General features: G+C 51.4%; 1 protein-coding gene across 1 annotated transcript in view; it reads left to right on the top strand.

Annotated features, from left to right (window-relative positions):
• The first annotated feature begins 5848 nt into the window (after positions 1-5848).
• CAMK1G (calcium/calmodulin dependent protein kinase IG) overlaps positions 5849-9869 on the top strand; it is a 29098-nt gene continuing 25077 nt past the window's right edge. The window contains exon 1 of the mRNA XM_079761863.1: positions 5849-5867. The gene's annotated coding sequence lies outside the window, so the exon portion shown is untranslated. The remainder of the gene's footprint in view (positions 5868-9869) is intronic.

Genomic DNA, 9869 nt, shown 5'->3' with positions numbered 1-9869 from the left:
TGAGACCTGCCCCTTCTAAGGGAACGGAGAGCAGAGGGAAACAGGGAGGAGGAGGAGTGTCACCTCAATGCCTGGCATAGTATCCTCACCCATAGCAGACACCTGACAAGCACTTATGGTTCTAATAATATTCTAGAAAAGGAGCAGCAGTCTCCACCCACATCAGGAATATGGAGAACTACGAGGCAAGGCATTTTGAAGGAGGGTTAGTCAGAAACAGTCCTGCCAAGGAAAAGATCAGCCAGGCGGGTGGACACAGGCACCAGGTCTGGGCAGAACGCTGTCACTAGAGGGCAGTGGCAGCTCGCTCTTGGGAATGAGGGAGCCCCGATAGGCCATCATTCCGGAGAAGCCAAGAGCAATCCTGCTGCTTTATAACTCTGTCCATGCGGGGAGGACCTGGAGGTGCGCACGTGACTTCGGCTGGGAATAAATGCAACATTACCTTCGTGTTTCATTTGACCCCGACAGTAGCCTCGAGAGGCAGGCCGACATCGTTAACCCAATTTGACAGGTAAAAACAGAAAGATCCTTGTATTTTAGACGCATCCCAGGTTGCTTGGCTAATAAAGATGCTGTGAGGACAATTGCTAGGTCCCCTAAACCCCAGTCCAGGGCCAAATCCAAGACCTGCTTGTACATGGTGATGTGGGCTAAATGCTTTAGGGAAATTCTCACCATCACAGTTTTTCCTTTATAGGCCATTCCCTTTGTTGTCTGTTCATTCCCTGCAGGGTTAGGAAGTAACAGAAAAAGGAGATTAAAATCAAATTGGACCATCAGTTACTTTGTAAGTAAACTTGATAAAAGCTTGGATGAGGCAAGTGATACTCATGACTGCCCACCCACTGCCCTTGAAGTCCATTCCTGCTGTCTTTCAAGGTCACACACTGGTGACCTTGGAGAGTCATGATGTATTCCTCCAGCCGTGGATACAGAAATACATGCAGATAATGATGGACACCGAGGAGAAAGATATGGCAACCCCTGCTGAAAACCCGAGCAGGTTCCCACTTCAGAACTGACTAGCTCATCAGCCAAAACTCCCAAGTCCATGGTGATGGGTTTATCCCACCCCGCACTGCTTCCTGGAGCTGGGCTCATTTGCGAATGTGGCTCAGGCAACGATGGTGAGATTCTTTTAGTACATGGGCATACCGCAAACATAGGAGGAGGGGATCAGGTGAAAATCTACTCACCTTGTAGACATCTTCCTGCAAGATCCAATGCTACCCCGCCCCACCCATGAGAGAGCTAGAGATAGCCGATGTTTGCTGAACCTTGGCAGAGGCTGAGGGGGGAGGATCTGAGGAAAGGATGCATAGGATGAAGGAGTCATAGGAAAGAGAAGGAAGAGAAGGTCCAGGCTGATATCTTCCCCCTCTAGGAGGTGGGGCCATTGGGAAGCTGCCAGAGATCCTGACTGAATGGCCCACCTGACACCCAACTCTCCGCAGACTCTAAAAAAATTGGAAGATGCAATACAAATCGGGGAAAATGGGCTGTTACCTCTTCTTCTGGATGCTGCATGTGTATAGGGGGCAGCCCATGCTGAGCCCATTATTAACGCGCTGAACTCCTCCTCCTTCTGCTATCAGTGGTGTCAAAATCAGGACACACCAGTAAGTTCTCCTTTTAGGTTTGAGTCAGCCCTTTAATTTTGTAGATCTTTGGGGGTCCTGCTCTCTGCCTGGTGAGAGGGTAGTATCGAGGCAATAGGAGCGTGGTTTCTGCCTTAGCAAGCTGGTCACTATCAGGCAACCCTGACATGTATCAGACCAGTTTCCACCCCAGGGGAGCAGGGTGACGCCGTTGCAGCGATGGGCTTGGGGAGAGCAGTGAGGGTCATCCATCTGCTTGTGGACCCAGGAAGGGGACTCGGGAGAGGAGAATGCGTACGGGCCCGGCTCAAATAAAAAGATGAGCACATCGCAAGCTGCGGGAACAATGCACACCAAGACACAGCAGTGTCTATTCTTGGAAGTACTAGAAAACTGGTGTCTTATTTTTGAAACAAATAAATGCTAAAGTAGCAAGTCATACATTGATTCATGCCTGAGTGCCAGCCTGTCTCTATTGTCCCGTAATGTCGATTCCCTCCCTCCTACCGCCACGGCCTGTGCCTACTCCATCCTGTGATCCAACTTCAAATTGGAATGTGTTCAGATTGGGAAGTGTTATGAAATAAGTGCTATTTGAGTTTTGGTGGCCCCTCTCCTTAGCCTTCCTGTCATCCTTTCAAAGCTGTGCACAATTTGTTCCTTTCCCACCTCACCAGTTGCACTTGGGGCTTCTCCCCGCCCCCCCATGCTCTCACTGTCCAACCACAGTGCATTTCTCTCTGTCTCTCTAAGAAGCGTGGCTCCTATCTACCCCAGGACCTTTACACATGCTGCTCTTTTGTTTCTCTGACTTTTCTTGTACCTGATTCTTTTTTCCTTCTGATTCCATTGGAAAGTCACTTCCTCAGGGCTAGGTAAGGTTCCCGTAACATGTATTTTCATAATGCCCTCTTCATAGCACTTATCACAATTATAATTATATGTATTTGTTTAAAATCTGACATTACTGCTAGAACATAAGAGGTACTAGAGCAAGACTGTGCCTATCTTGTTTATTACTGTATGTTCAGAGCCTAGCGTATTCCCTAGGACAGGGTAGGTGCTTAATAACCATGTGTTGTATGCATGCATGCATGAATGAATGAATGAATGAATGATGAAGATCACTTTCCCTTCCCTTTTTTCAACCCTGGCACCTCATTACATCTTGTCATTTGGCTACCGAAAAAGCTCAATCTCAAGATCTAATTAAATATAAAAGACAATGCAGACCAAAGTGAGGTGAGAAAGAACTGCTCTGCCCCCATGAGCACACCCCCCTCTTCTCTTTCTTACATCAAACCAGAAGGGGACCCCTTATTTTGTGTATTTCGGGGATAAGCGTGACCACGTGGGAGCAGCGGAGGTGAGAACCTGAGAGTACACTTGGCCATATCTCCCTTTGCCAGCGTTACCTGGATAAGCTCTGACCCATCTCAGTCATTTGGGATGAGAGAAGGATGCTCCCTGGCAGGCGCCGGCACCTCCTTCAGGCCATTCGCTTCTCTCTACTCCCGCTGCCCCGTGGTCCAGGCCCTCGTCCCTCAGCTTAGGGACTGCAGAGCCTTCCTGCGCTGGGACTTACAGTCTCCACCTCCCAACCTCAGGCACACAGGGGTTTCCCACCAGCACCCTTGCTTAGGAACCTACAGTGAGAGACTGTCTACTGACTTTGCAGCCATGTCCAAAGCCCCCTGCCGGGCTGCTCAAACACCCTGCCCGCCAGCCTCACCCCACCGCATGGCAGGCCCACCTTGTCATTTCCAGCATGCATCCTGTTATTCCAACCTCTGTGTTTCTCCTAATCCCACCCCACCCACTGTACCTCCCAAATCTGGCCCTACTCATCCCTAAGGCTCAGGCGGACTCCCATGGCAGTCTTCCATGAAAACTTTCCTGATGTCTCCAGCCCACAGCAGGCCGACTGCATGGCCCCATCCCTGGTGACCATATGAGCTAATAGCACCCCACTTAACTATGGATGGGTCTTTGAACGCTTTCTGTATTTCAGTCTTATCTTGTCTACAAGGCACAGAGTGGTTGTTTAATAAATACTAGGTTGAATGGAAAATATTAGGTTGTATGATTAGGGAAAACATAGAGATAAGGCCCTTAAAAGACTCTGAACCAGACAACACTGCAAACATGGGTATGTGCATGTGTGCATGTGTGTATATGTATGCTGTACATGTGTTATCATACCAAAAGCTCTCTCCCACCTCCTTGAGAAACATTCCCAAATCCCCCTTCAGTTCTCTGGCCACCTGTGCCAATACTCAAGCAATGGATGCTCTGTCCCCACTCTGGCCTCTGAGGTCTGGCATGTGGCCTGGTCAGTACCTACCAGGATATCTACCTTCTGAGCTCAGCATAAAGAGGCAGCGCTTTCTCCTATGGCGCCCGACTTCTGCAGGACCTATTTCTGTTTCCACAGCTGAGAATGCATCCCCGGCCTGTGGCTCGCCAAGACCAGCAAGACGAGCAGTGTGCAGGCGGATTGGAGGGAAGGGGACGAGGAAGGGGGATTCTGGTGAGCTGGTGTTGACAGGCAGTTCCTTGCCCAATTCAAACTAGTACTAGGGCACGTGACAAAGCACAGAATGGACTGGCTTGTGTGCTTGGACAGTAGAAGTTCTATGAGTATAGAGTCTGGGTCTGGTTTCATATCCCCAATACCTGGTACCCAGGCAGTGCTTGATAAATATTTAAGGAATAGTGTGTGTGTGTGTGTGTGTGTGTGTGTGTGTGTGTGTGTGTGTGCTGGAGAAGATGTCAGAGGCGGAATTCAGCACCCTACAGATAAACTTTCTAACCTTTGTTGATGTCCATAGGCATTGCTGGACCACCTCAGGCTGTGATTAAACTCTGCTGACCAGTGTTCAAACAGGAGGAGGACAGCTGCTGGTTGGGATGCTATACCCAGAGAATCTAAGCAATGGAAACGCAAACTAGAATTCAAGGCAGAAAAAAAAAAAAAAAACATTAAGAACCAAGGAGAGCTGTATACGATGAGTTTGGGGACTATATTTACCCAAAAAACACATAAATGATATAAAATAAAAAGGCACAACTCCAAAGCTAATTCAAAGGAGCAATTGAAAGAGCAGAACAGCTGACTCTATCTGAAGGGCAATGAAAGAGACAGCGTGGCCAAAGGAAGCACGTGCGTGTTTGGGAAGATGGTAGCAGGTAGCCTTGCTGGGAAGAATGGGGGGAGAGTGGGTTTGAAGGAGACTACGGCACATTCAGCTTTGTTTGTGGATGGCAGCGGACATTTTGATATTGAGATTAAGGTGGATGACCCAGATGGGGGTATTGATTTGGGACATTCATCTGAAGACCCTGCATTCACATTAAGGGGAGAGTAGAGGAGAAGAAGTAAGAGGGCAGAAGTTCAAGGACTCTCCACTAAGAACCAGCAAAGAGAAGCTGAGATGGAGACCGGGAAGCCTGGTCAAGGGCAGGACGAAGAGGTGAGTGGGAGGGAGCCGAGTTTCCAAAGGAGGGGAATGGTCTCCTAGGGTCTAATGAGTTAGCGCTGAGAAGAGAGTGGTAGGTTTGGGGGTCAGAATGCTGTGCTTCTAGAAACAGAGGAAAGGAGACATAGAGACAATGGAACCATTCAACATAGGGACCCCCTCCAGGACATCCAAGGACTTCTCTGTAAGAGATGTCAAGCCAGACAAATACTGAGGGCTCTTGTCTCTACATTTCAGCCAATGTAGAAGCCCTACTGCTCAGGTAGGTGTTTTTAGACAACACACCCCAGCAGCTGAGTGGTTAAGAGGGAAACTGAGGCAGGCAGACCTAGAAAGCTTCTTGGATTTTCGGTTGTCACCCCATCCATGGCAATGGAAAGCTCTAATCTGATGTTCTGATTATGCTTTTATTTTTCCTCTCTCTCTTTCCATCACACTCATCAATGCAAACACATTTACACAGGCATGTGCGTGCAGACACACACACACACACACACACACACACAGAGGCAGCATAAAAGGGCCTCTGTGCAAAAGCATTTTTCTGGACCAGACTAAATGCTGCTCGGAGGGAGGGAGAGCAGAGGAAAAGAAAGGAGAGATAGAAGCCACCTAGCTACTTTTCCTCCCCTTTAAGGCTGCCTGGTTACGGTCCTGGGAAAGAAAACCCCTGCATTCCTCCCCTTTAATTTGGCTTATTGTTAAGGCGCTGGAGCAGCTAATCCTCACAGACCTGTAGGAGCTGGAGTGGGAGCACCAGGAGCACGAATTCTTTCCGACTCCCTGGGTAAGATGAGCCTGCTTCTTTTCTTGATTTTAGTTTGATTTTAGGAGGTTCCTTGCTCAGTGGGAGGCAGGTGGCTCCTAGAGAGTGGGTTTGAAGAGCCACTTCTGTGAAGAACTTGGGCGTTGATTTCAGCCTCAGGTCCAGTGTTGCCTAATTCTTGTGGTATCCAGGGTAAGTTGTCGCTGCCTTGGAAAAGAAGTCTGAATGAGGTCCGGGTGGGACCCCGGTGGGGGGGCCTCTGGACACCACCTCAGGGTTGGCTTGAGTGGGAGAACCTTTTGCACTCTGGGCAGAAAAGGGGGAGCCCCGTGAGTGTCTATGCCCCTCCTCAATGCCTGCTGCAGGCTGCATTCCGGGGGCAATCCTCGGGGCTCTGTGCCTGGGAGGGCAGTCCTTTTACACGGTGTAGGGGACCCCCAGCATGCTGCACCCCTGCCTGCACAGCCTTCCTCTCTTAACCTCTCTGACCCCATCTGTCAAACGGGGCAATGCCCCGTCTGCCTACCTGTCTGGGTTGTGGTAAGGATTAGGGCAACCAGTGGGTTAAAAGGAGGTTTGTGAACAGCCTGTGGCTCTGCAAAGCCAAGGAAGGTAAACCAGCCTCGGGCCCCCGCTGGCAGGGTCCAGGGACCGGCTCCCGCTCTCGCCCTTGGCGGCACAGGATGCAGAACTCAGCCACCCGGGGCGGGCGTGAGGAACTGCTCTCAGTCACAAGACCACTCCTTCCCCTTCCCCCGGGGGGGGGGGGGGGCACCCACCTCCCTCCTGTCTTTCCACTTCCCCAGGTCAGTTCTCAGGTAAAGATGCTAAAAGGAGGTCTGGATTCACCCCCCACCACCCCCATCCACGCTGTGGCCCCTTCGCTGCACGTAACTTTGACGCACAAACCTTAACCCTGAGGCTCCCGGAGGCGCTGCCTGGGCTCGCGCTGGTCTGCTTGCCGTGCACGGCTGGCCGGCTGCTTGCTCTGGAGCCAGAGACATTGATGATGAGAAAAACCGCCGAGAAGAGTCCAGAGGGTCAAGCAGGTTCCGTCTTGGGTAAGGAGATGATCTTCCCCAGACCAGAGGCTGGAGACAGAGCCTGGCCCCGGCAGGGCTACTGACCTCAGCGTAACCAGGGCCAAAGAGGGGACCCAACAGGCCAGAACACAGAGTGCTTAGTAATGCCGGATATGGGACCACGCTTCCCAGTGGATGGTGTGCTTTCTCTTAATTATCTTTAGGACGAGTCCAGCGGGCTGGTGAAGCAAGTATCATTTCTCCTTTTACAGATGAGATCACTGAGTCTCAGAGAGGTTAAGCGGTTTGCCTGGGGTTGCAAAGCTTGGTGATAGTAGCATTTGAACCCAGATCTTCTGACATCATCAGTGACCTTTCCATGATGCTGCAGATAGCTACGGTGTGTGGGCAGAGGGCGGGGGCCGGAGGGGGAGCACTCTTTAGAAAAGGGGGCAAAACTTTGGGAAAGAAGCTTTAGGTTAGAGAAAAGGTTTGGGCCAGATCAGACACTGGCTCCACAGTAGGTGCCTCGGGCCCCAGCCTCAGTGCTAAGAACACCTGAGTTTTCCGGGGATGCAGCCTTTCCCAGATCATCCAAGCCCTGTGTTTGGGGGGAGGGAGGGAGAGCAGCCAGGTTTGGGAGTGCAAGCAAGCATCCTAAGAATGAGGGTGGTGTGAGACCCAACAGTCACCACCAGGAAAGAGGCAACAGGTTGTGTGGTAGGGGGACTAGGAGGCTGCTGTTGGCCTCGGATGGACTGTCATTTACCATCTGCTTGATCTGGGGCATTTTGCTTACCATGTCTACCCATCAGGATTCGAGCTATGGGGTGAACGACACCTCCCTTGAAAGGCTGCGTGTGCATTAAAGGAGAGAATGCTGAAGTGCCTAGCGCAGTGCCCCACCCAGGCGATCCGCGGGCAGGACTGGAGCCGTTGTGGGTGGGACTGAAAAGAATCCCTCTCTAAGAGGAGAGCGCCTCCCTCGCCCCCTCTCTCCCACTCACGCACGCACATGGCCATAAATAAATTGCCACACGGAGTGCCTGCGAGGGCTGGGGCCCCGCCGCAGCCTGCCGGAGCCGGAGTGAATGAGCTGCAGGATGAATGAGAGAGGTGGAGCGGCTGCGCGCGGCACTACAACTGCAGGCGCGCCTGCCTGCATGGTCCATGGCAGGGGCTGGGGCTGAGCAGCGGCCAAAAGGAACGCAAGTCCGTGGGGGGCCAGCGGGCCGCAGGGGCTCTGATGATTGTCAAACCGGTGTCCCCGGAGGGAAGGTTGGTCATACAGAGCTTCTTGCCCCAGCAGACGTGAGCTCAGCCTGTGGTGCCTCTGTGCCCCCTCCCCAGGGGGAGATCCCTTCTCTCACCTTCCAGAAGGCGGAAGGTGCAGTAGAAGGCCTGGCGGGGGCGGTGTACAATCAGTAGCCCCCAAGGCTGTTCAAAGGAGGCGCCTCCTGCGTGGGAGTTAAGCTCAAAGGCAGCATGTGGCAGACACAGGCAAAACTATTATCCTTGAAAACTCCTTAGAAAGGGGCCGGGGTGGAGATGAGCATATTGCCCATGGGGAAAAAAAACAATCCAACACCAGCAGTGTTTCCTACAGTGTTGCAACAGATCTCTGTTTTCTTGGTTGAGTACCAGATGAAGTAGTTGGTTTGCATTTCAGGGCCGTGATGTATGAGAATGTATATATCTTTAAACACTTCGGAATCACAGTGAGAAGAGATGCTCACGCTGTGAGAGGCATGTGGGAGCCAAGACCAGCTGAGGAAATAGCATTCACAGCTCCTGTCCTGCGCTCACTCCTATTTAAATTGTTAGTTGTTTCTCTCTCTCTCTCTCTCTCTCTCTCTCTCTCTCTCTCTCTCTCTCTCTCTCTCTCTCTCTCCACATGTCTGTGGTGTGGGCCCACGGAATAGCCCGTGAGAGGGTGCAGGTGCTTTCATGCCCGCTGATGGACTGCGCATCATAGGAATGCCGAGAAATAGACAGAGGTTCTTATTCCCTTCGGCAGATGAGGACATGGAGGCCTACTGTGGTTAGAAGCACATTAAGAACAAACAAGTAGCTGCCCTGGCCAATGTGACTCAGTTGGTTGGGCATCATCCTGGGGACCAAGGGGTTGCCAGTTCAATTCCCAGTCAGGGCACATGCCCAGGTTTCGGGCTCAATCCCCAGTGGGGGTCATGCAGGAGGCAGCCAATCAATGTCTCACTCTCTGTGTCTCCCTCCCTCTCCCTTCTTCTCTGTAGAAATCAATAAAAATAATCTTCCAAATAATAATAATAAGTAGTACCCCCTGCTCTCTCCAGTGACTCCTATGTGTCACCTAATGAGGTCCTGGGGAATGCTCCTCGCTTCTTAGATGAGAGGCACGCAGTACACCTTGAGCAACACATGGATTCTGGCTTGTCACTGCAGCGGGAGGAATCTGGTTACACGTAACTGTGGGTCTGAGCCTGAAATAAACTGCAGGAGGCAATTGAGAAACGTCCTTCCTCAGTGATTTTGCAAACAGCAACTGGCAAGCAGAGTTGGCCTTTGAGATGGCAGGATTCGTGGGAGGGCTGGGGATGGAGCCCACGCTGCTGAGAAGTGCTGTCCAGCCAGAAGTCCCCAGGAGGCTGTAGGGCCCAGGATCTGAGCTCTGGCCAGCTGACCAGCCACTGGAGTGGCAGCCCATGAATGGGAAGCAGGTTCTGACAGTTCACACAGACCCAGCCACGTGCCTGTGACTCGGTGAGGAGACAGGTCTTTGAGGGATGACAGCAGGCTCCTGGAAAATCCACATATTGCTCAAACAAATGGAGGATCACAGAGCAGTAGAGATGGCCTAGTCCCCGTTTTCCAAAGTTAGCTCTGAGCAATTCTAAATTCCCCTGGATGCTAGTAGGTGCTGCAGAAGGAAAGACTTTCAGAGCCTAGTAAATTTGGGGGAATGCCAGGTTAAATAACATGAAGCAGGTATCTTTAATAGTCCCCAGAACCTTTTCAATAA

This window comes from Cnephaeus nilssonii (assembly GCF_951640355.1).
Source record: "Cnephaeus nilssonii genome assembly, chromosome: 21".
In the NCBI taxonomy this organism is placed as follows: domain Eukaryota; kingdom Metazoa; phylum Chordata; class Mammalia; order Chiroptera; family Vespertilionidae; genus Cnephaeus; species Cnephaeus nilssonii.
Note: the sequence above shows the minus strand (reverse complement) of the source record. Positions and strands in the feature narration are given on the sequence as shown.